Source organism: Bos grunniens, chromosome 6 (assembly GCF_055505025.1).
Source record: "Bos grunniens cultivar Pamir isolate PY7600 chromosome 6, Bosgru_T2T1.0, whole genome shotgun sequence".
Taxonomy (NCBI): domain Eukaryota; kingdom Metazoa; phylum Chordata; class Mammalia; order Artiodactyla; family Bovidae; genus Bos; species Bos grunniens.
In genome coordinates this window covers 67,921,069-67,937,814 of record NC_141170.1, presented here as the reverse complement: position 1 = coordinate 67,937,814, position 16,746 = coordinate 67,921,069, and positions in this window count along the sequence as shown.

Below are 16,746 nucleotides of genomic sequence, written 5' to 3'. Positions count from 1 at the left end.
CTTCATAACCCATGAAATGCTTTAAAAACATTCATTGCTTCTAATAAAATTATTGGAATATTAAGCAAATTGTTGATTCTTTATAGGAAATGATGAAAACAAGTAAGACAAGTGGCAAAAATATATGACAGGCATACAAGTCAGAATTTTAATCCTATTAACTGTTTAATAAATATTTCTTAAGTTCCTGTTATGAAGCTAGAAACTAGGTTATTGCATAAAATTATTATAAAAATATAATTATATTAGATAAAATCATCAAAGTATTAATGGACTTTTTTTTAACATATGTAAAAGTGTTTACTCTTTGATTTAATCAATTACTATGAACTTGGTTAAGGTTATATTTTAAGGAGTGGAAAAAGTTAAGGAGTGGGAAAATCTTTTTTTCCTCCCCCTCCCATCCCTGTTGGAGCTGAGTATTTGGCTGGTGGAGCTGTATGTGATTAGGAAATTTGTTATATGGTAGGGAAGTTTTGAGTAAATATGTAAAATGACTGAAGATAAAGTCAGGCTTCTTATGTAAAGGAAGAGGAGTTACACAATTGTGGGAGACAAAAACAGAGGCAAAAATAAACCATGTATTCTTGAATTTGAATTGAAGATATCCAAAAGAAATCATGGTTTTAGACGGATCTATCAAGAGCTATACAGATGTAAATATGTAGATATATGTGTGTGTGCGTGCAGAGGTATTCATTTAAGATATATATTTCCTTCCTCTGTCAACTTGAAGAATTTAGAAGCAATGAAACCTCTGTAACAAAGTCCTAATGTATAGTATAAGGACTATAGTCAATATCCTGTAATAACATAACGGAAAAGGATATGAAAAGAATATATATATGTATGTAATATATAGATGTATGTAATAAATATATATGTGTGTGTAACTGAGTCACTATGCTGTACACCAGAAATTAACATAACATTATATATCAACCAAATGTCAATTAAAAAAAAAGTAAGCCCTCTATAGCAATGATCACTGTTGGCATCTAGCTCTCTTATTTTTAAATTATGTTCTCCCATTTGGCACAGTGATAAAGAATCTGCCTGTAGGAGACACAAAAGATGCAAGTCTGATCCCTGCAGTAGGAAAAGGCAATATGATCTAGTATTCTTGCCTGGAAAGTTCCATAGGCAGAGAAGCCTGGTTCACTACAGTCCATGGGGTTGGACATGAATGAGCTGGACATGAATTGGGCACATAAATGAGCAAACACACACACACTCTACTAAAATAAACCAAGACTCTTTGGAGAACCAGCTGTACCAGAACTAGAGAGGGAGAGTAGCAGAAGCTAAGGAATTGCTCTCACAAAAATTACATTGAAAAGACAAAAATGAGCTTGAGGAGAATGCTGCTGACCAAATTTGAGACCCTTTAAGCATCTGAGCGACTTCACTTTCACTTTTCACTTTCATGCATTGAAGAAGGAAATGGCAACCCTCTCCAGTGTTCTTGCCTGGAGAATCTCAGGGATGAGGGAGCCTGGTGGGCTGCCGTCTATGGGGTCGCACACAGTCGGACACGACTGAAGTGACTTAGCAGCAGCAGCAACAGCAGCAGCAGCAAGCATCAAAATAAAGTAAAATAGTAACAAAAGATAACTCTCTGAATAAAACAAGAATCTCTAAAGTCACACCAATATATATTTAAAATGGAGTAAAGTATAAACAAATGTTTAAAAGGAGAAGGGAAAGCTATCCTTAATGGTGGAAAACCAATGAATAAATACAACTTATGGCAAAATTAGGGAATTGCTATTTGGAAATGATCACAGCAATAATTGCTTCAGGCAAGTAAAAGTGAGTGCTAAACCAAGGGAGTAAAATTTTTATGAAGAAAAATATGTTTTTTCCTCACAAAATAGTTATCAATTACTTATTAGTTATTAAGTACAAAACAATTATTAACTTTATAGTGGAGAGACTTTATAGATACTATCTGCCTCTGGAAAGAAAAGTTAATATCATCAAGTACAGGACAAATTAGTGTCATGTGTCTATGTGATACACTGAAAAGAACTCAGTAGCACCTCAGTGATTTTCCTGATCAAAGGCATGATCTGAACATAACTCTGAGGAAACATCACTTCAACCTGAATTGAGGGACATTGTTCAAAGTGGTTGACCTGTACATTTTTAAAATGTGAAGATAACAAATGAGAAGGAAAGAGTGGAAAAAATTGAATAAAACTAAAGAGATATCTCATCCAGGTGCAACATGTGATGTTGAATTAGCTCTTGGACCTAAGGGGAAAAAAACAGATAAGTATGAATAAGCTCCGGAGAAGGCAATGGCACCCCACTCTAGGACTCTTGCCTGGAAAATCCCATGGATGGAGTAGCCTGGTAGGCTGTAGTCCACGGGGTCAATAAAACGACTGAGCGACTTCACTTTCACTTATCACTTTCCTGCATCGGAGAAGGAAATGGCAACCCACTCCAGTGTTCTTGCCTGGAGAGTCCCAGGGACGGGGGAGCCTGGTGGGCTGCCGTCTATGGGGTCGCACAGAGTCGGACACGACTGAAGCAAATTAGCAGCAGCAGCAGCATGAATAAGCTCTGAATTTGATTGTTAATATATCTTTGTTAATTTCCTGATTTTATTTTTCCATTGTTAATCAGGAAGGTGTCATTTTATGGAATAATCATTCAGTTATGAAGGGATAATGGAGAATCATTTTAGCAAGTGACCCTCAAATGGTTCAGGAAAATATTAGGTATAATTACAGATAAGAAGCTTTCCAGGTGGCACTAATCATAAAGAACCTGCCTGCCAATGCAGGAGACGTTAAAGGTGTGGGTTTGATCCCTGGGTCAGGAAAAACCCCGGAGGAGGGCATGGCAACCCACTCCAGTATTCTTGCCTGGAGAATGCTATGGACAGGGGAGCCTGGCAGGCTATGGTCCATAGGGTCACAAAGAGTCAGACATGACTGAAGCAACCTAGCACATATGCACCTAAATATAGATGGGAAAATGATAAGATAAAATGTGATAAAATCTTACAATTGAGAAATCTGATTAAATGATACGTAAAAATTATTTTTCCTATTCTAACGCTTTTTTTTTAATAGAGTTTATTTTCTGGATCAGTTTTAGGTTCACAGCAAAACTGGGCAGAGAGTATAGAGAATTTCCATATACTTCCTGCCACACAGGGGGCAGAACCTTCAATATCAACATCACTCATCAGAGGGGTGAATTTTTTACAATGATGAATCTATATAGACATATTGGTATTATTCAAAATCCAGATTTTATGGTAAATTTACTTTATGTTACATTTGATTTTGGTGTTGTTTTCCATGAGTTTTGACCAATACATGACATGTATTTGACATGACTGAGTGACTAACACACACAAAGACACATGACATGTATCTATCATAATACTCTCATAAAGAATAGATTCATTGATCTAAAATTTTTCTCTTCTTCTCTATATATGCCATCATTCCTCCAAGTTTCTGGCAATCATTTTTGCTGTCTTCACAGTTTTTTTTTTCCCCCCACAAAGTCATATAATTGGAATCATATAGTTTGTAGCCTTTTCAAATTTACACTTAGTTATATGCATTTAAGGTTACTCCATATAACTACTGCTCCTTAGTTATATGCATTTAAGGTTTTTCATGGCTTGATAGCTCATTTCCTTTTAGAATAATACTCCATTGTCTGAATATGCCATAACTTGCTCATCATTCACTTTTTGAAAAACATCTTGATTTCCTCCAAGTTTTGGTGACTTGAATAAAGCCACTATGAACATTTGTATGCTGTTTTTGTACAAACAAATTTTCAACTCCTGAGGTAAATATCAAAGATCTTGATATGATAAGAGTATGTTTAGTTTTATAAAAAACTGGCAAACTGTCTCCAACGTGGCTGTTTCTTATGACCTTTTAATAAATTTTATTTTATTTCTAAATAAAAAGTTAAAACCCCAAACAAAAGGAGGTAAGTAGGCAAATAAGTTATTGAAATGTGATCAGTGTCATGAGGTAAACACACAAAAGACCACATGACACTGGGTATCTACTACAGAGGGATGTTAAATAAAACAGGAAGAAGTAGCAATGATGCTGAGTTCTGAGATATGAGGAGTTTAGTCTTGCAAAGGGCGGAGGAGTCACAGAGAGAGAGCCTAGTGTATGCCAAGAACCCGGGGCAGGAGAGAGTTTAGCATATTAGCGGAAGTGGAACAAGATTTAGTGTAGCCAGAACCTGAACAAACCTGAAATTGAAGAAAAAAGGGAAAGTAATGAATCAAGCACAATTAATGGAGATGTCTGGCAAACAGTGCGGTAGACAGAGCCTGGAACTTCCTTCAGGGCCACCTTTGCTTGGCTTCTCCCTATTCCCCAGCTTACTTCTTCCGTTGTCGTTATTGTTGTTCAGTCACTTACTCGTGTCTGAACTACAGTCCCTCATGCTCCTCTGTTCAAGGGCTTTCCTAGGCAAAAATACTGGAGTGGGTTGCCATTTCTTTCTCCAGGGAGTCTTCCCAACCCAGGGATCTAACCTGGGCTTCCTGAATCATAGGCAGGTTCTTTATCACTAAGCCACTTTTTCTTCTAAATATCTCCCTAATAAACCATTTACACATGAATCCTTGTCTCAAAGTAAGATTTTGGGAGACTAACAAGTCAAACTCCAAGCCCTCTGCCTAAAAATATATAGAAAACAGTGATGCAATGTTGTTTTTGAGGTATTAAGTGCCAGAAAACATTACATGATGAATAAATTATAGACTTCTTAATGTGAAGTCCATTGTAAGCTGGCTAAAAGACACAGTCATACAGTTTTACAACTGAGAGATGCACCTTTGAAATCATGTAACACAAGCTTTTCATTTTACCAATAAACTGAGGCTTAAGCAATGTGGGAATTCCTATCAAAAGCTTGTCAGAAAGGTCACATTTTATGACCCTCTAATGCCTTTTTTACAGAATATAGCCTAAGTAAGTAGTCATAAACTCAGTGATTTATGTATAGAGATTTCCATCTGACTATTATATATAATAGTAAAAAAATTAGAAGCCATCTAAATGCCCAAAATATGAGAAAAGATAAATACATTACAGAATATGTGTTGGCATATTTATTCATATAATAAAAATGGGACTCTAAAAGAATATTTGAGAGATGTGAAAAGGCTCACAAGTTTAAGTGGAAGGAAAGGGTATAAACAGGCACGTTCATTAGAAGGAAAGAATGGAAGGAATATATCAAAATATTAATAGCAGTTATCTCTGGGTAAGTGATTTATATTTTCTTTTTATACCATTATTCATTTTCAAAATTTGCCAGAATAAGCATATATTACTTTTATCAGCATTTATTTTTTTTAAAAAACAGGAATATAAATTCAGTCTTACAGAATTGAAATGACATGTTCCAAGGTCGGACATATCACTGCAGGGAGGAAGATCCTTAAGAATCTTGATTCTTAGTCTTGGTCTCTACTCTCTGAAAATATATTATCGTCATTATTTTTTTTAATGCATCAGAGAAGTTCTAAAGTGAATTTTTTTGGTTCACTGATGTCTAGCAACTTCGTTTTGGAAAAGGAATAGTTCTTTTCTTTGCTAAATCATAGTTTCAAGAGCCTATGTTACTTTAGTTCAGTTCAGTTCAGTTCAGTTGCTCAGTCGTGTCCGACTCTTTGCGACCCCATGAATCGCAGCACTCCAGGCCTCCCTGTCCATCACCAACTGCATGAGGTGGCCAAAGTACTGGAGTTTCAGCTTTAGCATCATTCCTTCCAAAGAACACCCAGGGCTGATCTCCTTTAGAATGGACCGGTTGGATCTCCTTGCAGTCCAAGGGACTCTCAGGAGTCTTCTCCAACACCACAGTTCAAAAGCATCAATTCTTTGGTGGTCAGCTTTCTTCATAGTTACTTAAGTAAGTATATACCCATTGCTCCGTAGAAATGGACAAGGAGGAAGACTGTGGTTGTCTCTGACAAAGTGTTTTTCAGAGATATTCTCTGAGAAGGAGGTGAAAGTGAAAGTGAAGTTGATCAGTCCTGTTAGACTCTTTTCGACCCCATGGATTGCAGCCTACCAGGCTCCTCCGTCCATGGGGCTCTCCAGGCAAGGATACTGGAGTGGGTTGCCATGTCCTTCTCCAGGGGATCTTCCCAACCCAGGGATTGAACCCAGGTCTCCCACATTGCAGGCAGATTCTTTACCATCTGAGCTACCAGGGAAGCCCTGGTGAGAAGGAGATAGATATGTTAAAACACAGGTCAACGAAGTGTCAGTTGCTCATTCGTGTTTGAATCTTTGCGATCCCATGGAATGTAGCCTGCCAGGCTCCTCTGTCCATGGAACACTCCAGACAATAAAACTGGAGTAGGTTGCCATGCCCTTCCCCAGGGGATCTTTCTGATTCAGGGATCGAACCTGGGTCTCCTGCATTGCAGGCAGATTCTTTACCATTTGAGCCACCATCAAGAAGCTAATGGTAACAAATTAAATATTTTTAATTTATGTATTACAATCCTTTCAACCAAGTTTTCACCTAACATTTATGAATCTCAAAGTACAAATGAGAGCACACTAGCATATGTCTTAACTTTTAAAAGTTATTAAATCAAGACAATAAATATCACACCTTGACATATACACCTTCATACTTGAGAAATATTTTGAAACATTGGATAGCTCATAATTTTGTTGTATAGAGCATGCCATCTTTGTTCCATAATTGTAAAATATTTTAATTTATAGATTTATAAGTAGTACTTAAGTGACATAATCATTTAATTATTTCATTTTAAAATTATTTTCTGATTTTCTGTTTGTACATTCACATAATTTCAGTGCCTGCCCACTTACAAACTCTATCAAGTAAATTTTGGCACAAATATCATAAAAGAATGGGAAAAAAACATCATATTTTCATCATAAAATGTTCATTAAAGTTTCATCAAGAAGTTCAAGGAGTGTTGTCCTCTTTTAACAAAATGGGATGGTCCAGGCAAAATACCACATGATGAAGTTTTTCTTGTTGAATGACTACCTAAAAAGAATTACATATTTTCTGTTTGTTTTTATATCTGTTTTCACACGTCAATTGTTGAGTTTGAAAAAATCATACAGGTTATCATTGTTGAAAGGGATTTAGTCTGAAATTTCACTTAAATAATCGATTTCACCATCCTTAGAGTCTACAGATAGTAATGCCTTTTGTATTCATTTTAAGATTAAGCTAATTACTGTAAAATGTCTTCTACTGATAATTGTACTTTTCTTTGACTTTAAGAACAGAAAATATCAAATTGTGAATTTTAATTGTGTTCAAAGAAAATTGAGAAACAGACCATAAATATGTGAGGCTTCCAGTAAATTTTTATGGTTTCTTGAAATCAGTTGCAATACTTTAGCCTGCAACAACACTAAAAAATGTTGAATTGGTGATAATTTATTTCATTATTGTGTGATTCTTCCAAGAAACAGAATCATTCTGTTTTCTTACTGTATTATAAATCTATGTTAACACAAGTGGGACTAATTTATGAGCAGGAATCCCTCAGAAGAAATGGAGTAGCCATCATTGTCAACCAAAGAGTTTGAAATGCAGTACTTGGATGCAACCTCAAAAACAACAGAATGATCTCTGTTCGTTTCCAAGGCAAACCATTCAATATCACAATAATCCAAGTCTATGCCCCAACCAGTAATGCTGAAGAAGCTGAAGTTGAACGGTTCTATGAAGACCTACAAGACCTTTTAGAACTAACACCCCAAAAAGATGTCCTTTTCACTATAGGGGACTGGAATGCAAAAGTAGGAAGTCAAGAAACACCTGGAGTAACAGGCAAATTTGGCCTTGGAATAAGGAATGAAGCAGGGCAAAGACTAATAGAGTTTTGCCAAGAAAATGCACTGGTCATAACACACCCTCTTCCAAAAACACAGGAGAAGACTCTATACATGGACATCACCAGATGGTCAACACTGAAATCAGACTGATTATATCCTTTGCAGCCAAAGATGGAGAAGCTCTATACAGTCAACAAAAACAAGACCAGGAGCTGACTGCGGCTCAGATCATGAACTCCTTATTGCCAAATTCAGACTTAAATTGAAGAAAGTAGGGAAAACCACTAGACCGTTCAGGTATGACCTAAATCAAATCCCTTATGATTATACAGTGGAAGTGAGAAATAGATTTAAGGGCCTAGATCTGACAGAGTGCCTGATGAACTATGGAATGAGGTTCGTGACGTTGTACAGGAGACAGGGATCACGACCATTCCCATGGAAAAGAAATGCAAAAAAGCAAAATGGCTGTCTGGGGAGGCCTTAAAAATAGCTGTGAAAAGAAGAGAAGCAAAAAGCAAAGGAGAAAAGGAAAGCTATAAGCATCTGAATGCAGAGTTCCAAAGACTAGCAAAAAGACATAAGAAAGCCTTCCTCAGCGATCAATGCAAAGAAATAGAGGAAAACAACAGAAAACAACTAGAGATCTATTCAAGAAAATTAAAGACACCAATGGAACATTTCATGCAAAGATGAGCTCGATAAAGGACAGAAATGGTATGGACCTAACAGAAGCAGAAGATATTAAGAAGAGGTGGCGAGAATACACAGAAGAACTGTACAAAAAAGAGCATTATGACCCAGATAATCATGATGGTGTGATCACTCACCTATAGCCAGACATTCTGGAATGTGAAGCCAGGTTGGCCTTAGAAAACACCACTACAAACAAAGCTAGTGGAGGTGATGGAATTCCAATTGAGCTATTCCAAATCCTGAAAGATGATGCTGTGAAAGTGCTGCACTCAATATGCCAGCAAATGTGGAAAACTCAGCAGTGGCCACAGGACTGGAAAAGGTCAGTTTTCATTCCAATCCCAAAGAAAGGCAATACCAAAGAATGCTCAAACTACTGCATAATTGCACTCATCTCACACACTAGTAAAGTAATGCTCAAAATTCTCCAAGCCAGGCTTCAGCAATATGTGAACCATGAACTTCTTGATGTTCAAGCTGGTTTTAGAAAAGGCAGAGGAACCAGAGATCAAATTGCCAACATCTCCTGGATCATGGAAAAAGTAAGAGTTCCAGAAAAACATCTATTTCTGCTTTATTGACTATGTCAAAGGATTTGACTGTGTGGATCACAATACACTGTGGAAAATTCTTCAAGAGATGGGAATGCCAGACCACCTGACCTGCCTCTTGAGAAATTTGTATGCAGGTCAGGAAGCTACAGTTAGAACTGGACATGGAACAACAGACTGGTTCCAAATAGGAAAAGAAGTACATCAAGGCTGTATATTGTCACCCTGCTTATTTAACTTATATGCAGAGTACATCATGAGAAACACTGGACTGGAAGAAATACAAGCTGGAATCAAGATTACCGGGAGAAACATCAATAACCTCAGATATGCAGATGACACCACCCTTATGGCAGAAAGTGAAGAGGAACTCAAAAGCCTCTTGATATAAGTGAAAGTGGAGAGTGAAAAAGTTGGCTTAAAGCTCAACATTCAGAAAAGGAAGATCATGGCATCCGGTCCCGTCACTTCATGGGAAATAGATGGGGAAACAGTGGAAACAGTGTCAGACTTTGTTTAGTTGGGCTCCAAAATCACTGCAGATGGTGACTGCAGCCATAAAATTAAAAGACGCTTACTCCTTGGAAGGAAAGTTATGACCAACCTAGATAGCATATTCAAAAGCAGAGACATTACTTTGCCAACAATGGTTCGTCTAGTCAAGGCTATGGTTTTTCCTGTGGTCATGTATGGATGTGAGAGTTGGACTGTGAAGAAGGCTGAGCACTGAAGAATTGATGCTTTTGAACTGTGGTGTTGGAGAAGACTCTTGAGAGTCCCTTGGACTGCAAGGAGATCCAACCAGTTCATTCTGAAGGAGATCAGCCCTGGGATTTCTTTGGAAGGAATGATGCTCAAGCTGAAACTCCAGTACTTTGGCCACCTCATGCGAAGAGTTGACTCATTGGAAAAGACTCTGATGCTGGGAGGGATTGGGGGCAGGAGGAGAAGGGGACAACAGAGGATGAAATGGCTGGATGGCATCACTGACTCGATGAACGTGAGTCTGGGTGAACTCCGGGAGTTGGTGATGGACAGGGAGGCCTGGCGTTCTTCGATTAATGGGGTCGCAAAGAGTCGGACACGACTGAGCAACTGAACTGAACTGAACTGAATGATTAAATAATAACAATAATGATTAACAGTTTAAATAGCAAATAAGACAATAAATACAAAAATGGTTCAACATATAGGAATAATATCACTAAGATCCCATAATTTATCAGATTTATACAGGGTGTAATGAATCCTTATGGTAATTGCAAGGTAGATTTAATTTAATTTTATTCTATTAAAAATAAGTGATCATTATTCTTTCAAAGACCTCTAGAAAAAAATAAAGTTCATGTAATTTCTATATTTACAAAGAGTTAGAGCTCATCAAAAAATAAAAATAAAAATTGGGATCAATAAATCTTAATGTTATTGATGGTTAATAGAGACATGATTTCAACTGATTTGCAGCTGCAGAATAAGATATAGAGACTTTGCTGGAAAACATAATATTAGAGTTGGTGTCTGTAACTAATGACTCAAAACTGAATCTGACTTACACTGATGAGTACGAATTTTTTGAAAAATTTCAAAAACTGTCTAACTTCCTTGAGCATTTTGAACTTGTCATACATATTTTTAAATCACATGTTTAAAGAGTTTGAAATTATGCAATTTCTAGAATTTGTCAATAATGACATTTCAAGTAAAATGTTACATCATTCTTAAAAATGGCACCCTAATTTGATTCCTTTTCTCTCCTCTCAGAAATATAAAAAAATTCTCCCTTAAAATTTAGAAGTGTTACCTCTCTATCTTCTTTATTAAAAGGTTTTCCTTCCATTTTCCACACATATTTAGTCTTAACTTTGTGTTTAAAAATCTTTTATTAATGTTCCTTTTCTGCTTCCCTGCAATATATATATATATAATTAAATTTATTTTAATAGTAGTTACCATTTTCTCCAAGTGTTATTTTCTTTCCTTCTGCATATAATAAATATAATAGTAAAGAAGTTACTATTAGTAATAAATTGATTAAAATAACACAAAGATATATTTTCACAAACAAAAAATAAAATTAAAATTTTATTGTGATGTTTTTCATAATGATATGGATTGGTTTGGGGTTTATGTTGTCTTGATTAAAATTACAGTGAAATATTTTTGGTGGGAAAATACAGTTTAAATTCAAACATTTTTCAAAATATATCCCGTAAGTATTTCCATTTATTTGGAGCAAAACAAAAAATATCATTGATAGTTTATATATTACTAAATATCACTAACCTAGATAGCATATTCAAAAGCAGAGACATTATTTTGCCAACAAAGGTCCATCTAGTCAAGGCTATGGCTTTCCAGTGGTCATGAATGGATGTGAAAGTTGGATTGTGAAGAAAGCTGAGTGCTGAAGAATTGATGCTTTTGAACTGTGGTGTTGGAGAAGACTCTTGAGAGTCCCTTGGACTGCAAGGAGATCCAACTAGTCCATCCTAAAGGAGATCAGTTGGGTGTTCATTGGAAGGACTGATGCTAAAGCTGAAACTCCAGTACTTTGGCCACCTCATGTGAAGAGTTGACTCATTGGGAAAGACTCTGATGCTGGGAGGGATTGGGGGCAGGAGGAGAAGGGGACGACAGAGGATGAGATGGCTGGATGGCATCATCGACTTGATGGACATGAGTTTGGGTGAACTCCGGGAGTTGGTGATGGACAGGGAGGCCTGGTGTGCTGCGATTCATGGGGTCGCGAAGAGTCGGACACGAATGAGCAACTGAACTGAACTGAAATATCACTAAAAGAGAAGAGTGATAGTTTATAAGCAGCCTTGATGTAATTAGAGCTGTGCCTTCTAAGGCTGATATAGCTAAGGGTTTGGTGTTACCTCTGACACCAGTCATTTTCTACAGAAAAACTAATATTTGCTTGTGGCTCAACTTATATTTTTTATATGTGGAACTACAATAAACCAAAGACAGTATGAATATTGCACAGAGGATATTGGCAGATCTGTCTTAAACTTACACTGCTATGATATTAATGGGCTGCAAAGTATTACTTGAAAAATGGACAATAAGCTGTTAACTTTTCATACACCCTTATTTTTTATGATTTGTATTTTAATATCCATTTCTACAGTATAATATTTAATGATATGTTTTTTAACATGTTTCTAATTCTTTTTTAAATTTTCTTGAAAAGGAAATCAGTTATTCTTATTAAAAGTACAGATTTTTAAAAATGTTGATGAATATGATTATCTTTGTGATTTCTAGTGAAGAGAGAAAAAGAAACTTTAGCTATCAGCTATGTCTAAAATGGTTTATAATAGCAATGTTTATTTTTTTTAAATCTACTAAGACTGCTGGGAAATAGATTGTATTTTATTAGAACTTCTTAAAGTATTGTACTTTCATTTAAAATGAAATCTTTTTATGTGATATTAAAATTTTTGAAATAGAACACATTATTAAATTTGATATGACATTAAATTTTATTTTTTGAAATGTAAACATGTCTAAATCTTTTCATATTTCTTTACATTATTGAGTATATACATTGATGTGAAATTTCAGAATAAATACAATTTTATAGTTTTTAACATATCATTTATTAGCCAAATCTACTATTATAGCCTACTAGACAGAATAAGGACTCTATGTCTTGGAACATGTGGATATGTCACCGACACAACAAAGAGACTTCACAGATGTGATTAAGGTTACAGATCTTAAAATGGCAAAATTACCCTGGATTATCCTTGTGAGCCCATTTTCATTACATGAGTAATTAGAAAGCAGTAAATTTTGCCTGTTGTCGTCAGACATAGATGCAACAACAGAAAATGGATTAGAGGTGATGTGGGAACCACTGGACCTATACTCTTGCCGGCTTTGAAGATGAAGAAAGAAGGCTGAAAACCAAGAAATGCAGGCAGATTTTAGAGGCTGGAAAGAGCACAGAAATTGAGTGTCCCCCTAAAGTCTTGAGCTTCCCTGGTGACTCAGAGGTTAAAGCATCTGCCTGCAATGCGGGAGACCTGGGTTCTATCCCTGGGTTGGGAAGATCCCCTGGAGAAGGAAATGGCAACCCACTCCATTATTCTTGCCTGGAAAATCCCATGGACAGAGGAGCCTGGTGGGATATACTCCACGGGGTAGCAAAGAGTCGAACACAACTGAGTGACTTCACTTCACTTCTAAAGTCTCCAGAAAGAAATACATTCTACCTAAACCTTGATTTTTGTCCTGTTAGACCATGTTACATTCCTGACTACAGAACTTTAAGATAGTATATTGGTGCTGTTTTAAGCCACTAAATTTGTGGTAATTTGTTACAACGATAATAGAAAAGTAACACATTCATTATGGTATTTTGATTGAATTATATGACATTTATTTCATCTGCTATCCATGAAAATCTGTTATCCCTCCCCCAGAAAAGTATACAAGAGCAGCAATACTTCTTTTTTTTGGACATGTCTTTCATTGACCAGGGCCACATTTCTTTGTCCTCAATAATTTCCTTATGAATTTTCTAATCTTCTTACTAATAGCAATATAGAGTCCTTTGACCAAATAAAACATTATCAACATCTTAATAGCATGTATTTGGTAGTAATACAATTCCATTCACAATGATATCAGCAACAGAAATCAATAACTTGATATATCAGTATCTGAGAGAAATCAAATCAAGGTATGTGTTAGAAAGTAAAATATGATTGTAGATTATTCTAAATTCTTTACATTTATGTGAAGCTTTGCAAATGTGTTTCTAAATCAAATCTCATTTAATAGAAGCAATTGTGAAAACACAGACTAAAACTTTAACGTTTTAGAGACTTAGTCGTCTTTAATACTTTTTTTACTCTCAGAATTATCATCACTTATTTCCATAAAATCTTAAAAGTAATACAGTAATCTAAATATAATGATCTCATCAAAGATGAAAGATGTTTAACAATTATAGCTTTGTATTTTTATATATTTCTGTGTAAAAAATCCACCCCCAAATTTAGAAACTGAAATGGTAACCACTTATTATTTAATCTGTGGGTCAGAAATATGGGTACCACTTAGTGGGGCATCTCTGTGGGGTTCAAGGTCTCCTATGGGGTTGTTGGCAGGGTGTTACCCAGGGCTGCAGTGTTATCTCAGAACTTGATGAGATGAAACATCTGCTGTCAGGCAGATGTTGCTTTCAGGGTTCAGTTCCTCCTGGATTATTAAACTAAGATCTCAGATCTTCCCCATCATGCAGAAGCCTCTGAATAGTGTTCTTTACAACATGGTAGCTTCTCCCAGTGTGAGTAATCCAAAAAGAGAAAGCATGACAGCGTCAAAAATGGACATCACGATTTTTGTGATCTAAACTTCAATGCATTGTCCCACCACTCCTTCTGTATTATCTTCTTTTGATGCAAGTCACTTAATCTAGCCTGTATTCAAATAGGAGGTTAAATAAAAACATGGATGCTATAAGATAGGGACCATTGGGTGCTGTCTTAAAGGCTGTCTACCACCACATGAGCTGTTTAGAGTCAATACTCTTGTTAATTATTTTTAATGGAAAAAAAGAGATATTCCTCTTCAAAGGGGTATATAGTCAGTTTCCTTCATTGTTTTATGAAGAATGAGAAAATTTAGCAGTATATAGGGGAAGTCAATGTACATGGCAAATATAGAAATGCAGTCTTATGTAAAACCATAGATGATGATGGGAATTATAGTAAAGTATTTTCAAAAGTGAACTAATCCTGAAGTAAAGCTCATGTGTCATACAGTGAATTAAACTTAGCCTGCCTATTAGTTTCCTGGGGCTGCCATAATAAAATATCATAAACTGGGTGACAGAAACAGTAGAAATGTATTGTCTCACAATTCTGAAAACTAGAAGTCTGAAATCTAGGTGTCAGCAGAGTTGGCTCCTTCTAAGGGCTGTGAGAGAGAATGGATTTTAGCTCTTTCTCCTAGCTTTTGGTGGCCTCGGACATTTCTTGGCTTGTAGATGGCATTCTCTCTCTGATTGTTCCCATCATCTTCCCTCATATGTTTGTCTCTGTTCTCCCTTTTAGAAGGACACCAGTTATACTGGATTACAGCCCATCCTATGACCCCACTTTAACTTGACTTCTGTAAAAAAATTGTCTCCAAATAGGGTCACATTCTGAGGTCCTGCCGATTGGGACATCAACATACCTTTTTGGGGGAGACAAAGATAACATCCTGTGTTACATATTTTTCTTATTATCATTCCTAAACCAGGAGATAAATATGTTTCAAGCAGGTATGTCATGCTTCACACTGTTCTATGTGGGGACCCCAGATGGTCAAACTCTGTATTCTGTGACGGCTGCAGAGAAACAAAAGCTGGAAAAAAAAAATGGTGAAAGATGGCAGTTTCTTGCAGAAAGGCTAGAAAACCAAAATCATTGTTCAGGAATTAGCACACAAATCTGCTCATTACCTCTGACTCAAGGAATGGTTTTTGGTTCCTGCAATTTTGTTAAAATCCAGTCGGTTGTGCTATAAAGGTGATTACTAATAAGGATGGCTGACTTGTAATCAAGAGAAAAAAAAAGTTGTGACAGTGTTCTTTTTTTATGTAATGGCACCAAAACTGACTCTTCTTACAGGAAGCATGCTCGATTTGTTATATTTTTTTAAATTATCTTGCTTTAATATAATTCTGCCACAATGTCTTTATCAGGGAAATAACCATTTCCATTTTCCTTTGTAAAATTAAAATATGAAATGCAATGACAGTTACCTGATAGGGGAAAGTTATTATGCTTCTTTGTGGCACATCCAAGTAAAATCTAGATTTGTCTTTTAGAAATATTATAGGACTGTTTCAGAGTTTTCTTTTGTTGCTATGGTTACTTTTTGAAGGTAGATGATTTATTTTGTTTCTACAGTGAAACTGAACTGTATATCAGTAGAACTGTAGGGTCATGAAGTGGGTGTATGTTTCACATTTTGAGAAACTGCCAGGTTATTTTACAAAGTAGCAGGAAATGTATGAGGATGTCCAAATTTTCTACTTCCTCATAAACACATTTGATTTCATATCTTTTTTTTTTTATTTTAGTCATCCTAGTGGGTGTAAAGTATCACTTTTTAATTTTGATTTGCATTCCAGTAATGACTAATAATGCTAAGCATATTTTCATGTATATATTGGCTGTCTGGATAACTTGTTTGGAGAAATATGCATTTAGATCATTTTCCCATTCTTTAATGGGTTTCCAAGGTGGCTCAATGGTAAAGAATCTGCCTGTAATGCAGGAGACACAGGAGACTAGGAGCCTGGTGGGCTACAATCCATAGGTTTGCAAAAGAGTCAGAGGCTACTTGGAGACTTAACAACAACAACCTATTCTTTAATGGGGTCAGTTGTCTTTTTATTATTGAGTTGTAATACATTTGGGATACTAGACACTATATATCTTGGTACTAGATAAGCAAATGTATGATTTGCAAATATGTTATCTTCATTCACTGGGCTTCCCTGACGGCTCAGCTGGTAAAGAATCCACCTGCAATGTGGGAGACCTGGGTTCCATCCTCTGGGTTGGGAAGATCTCCTGGAGAAGGGAAAGTTTACCCACTTGAAAGTGAAAGTTGCTCAGTCCTTTCCGACTTTGCGACTGCGT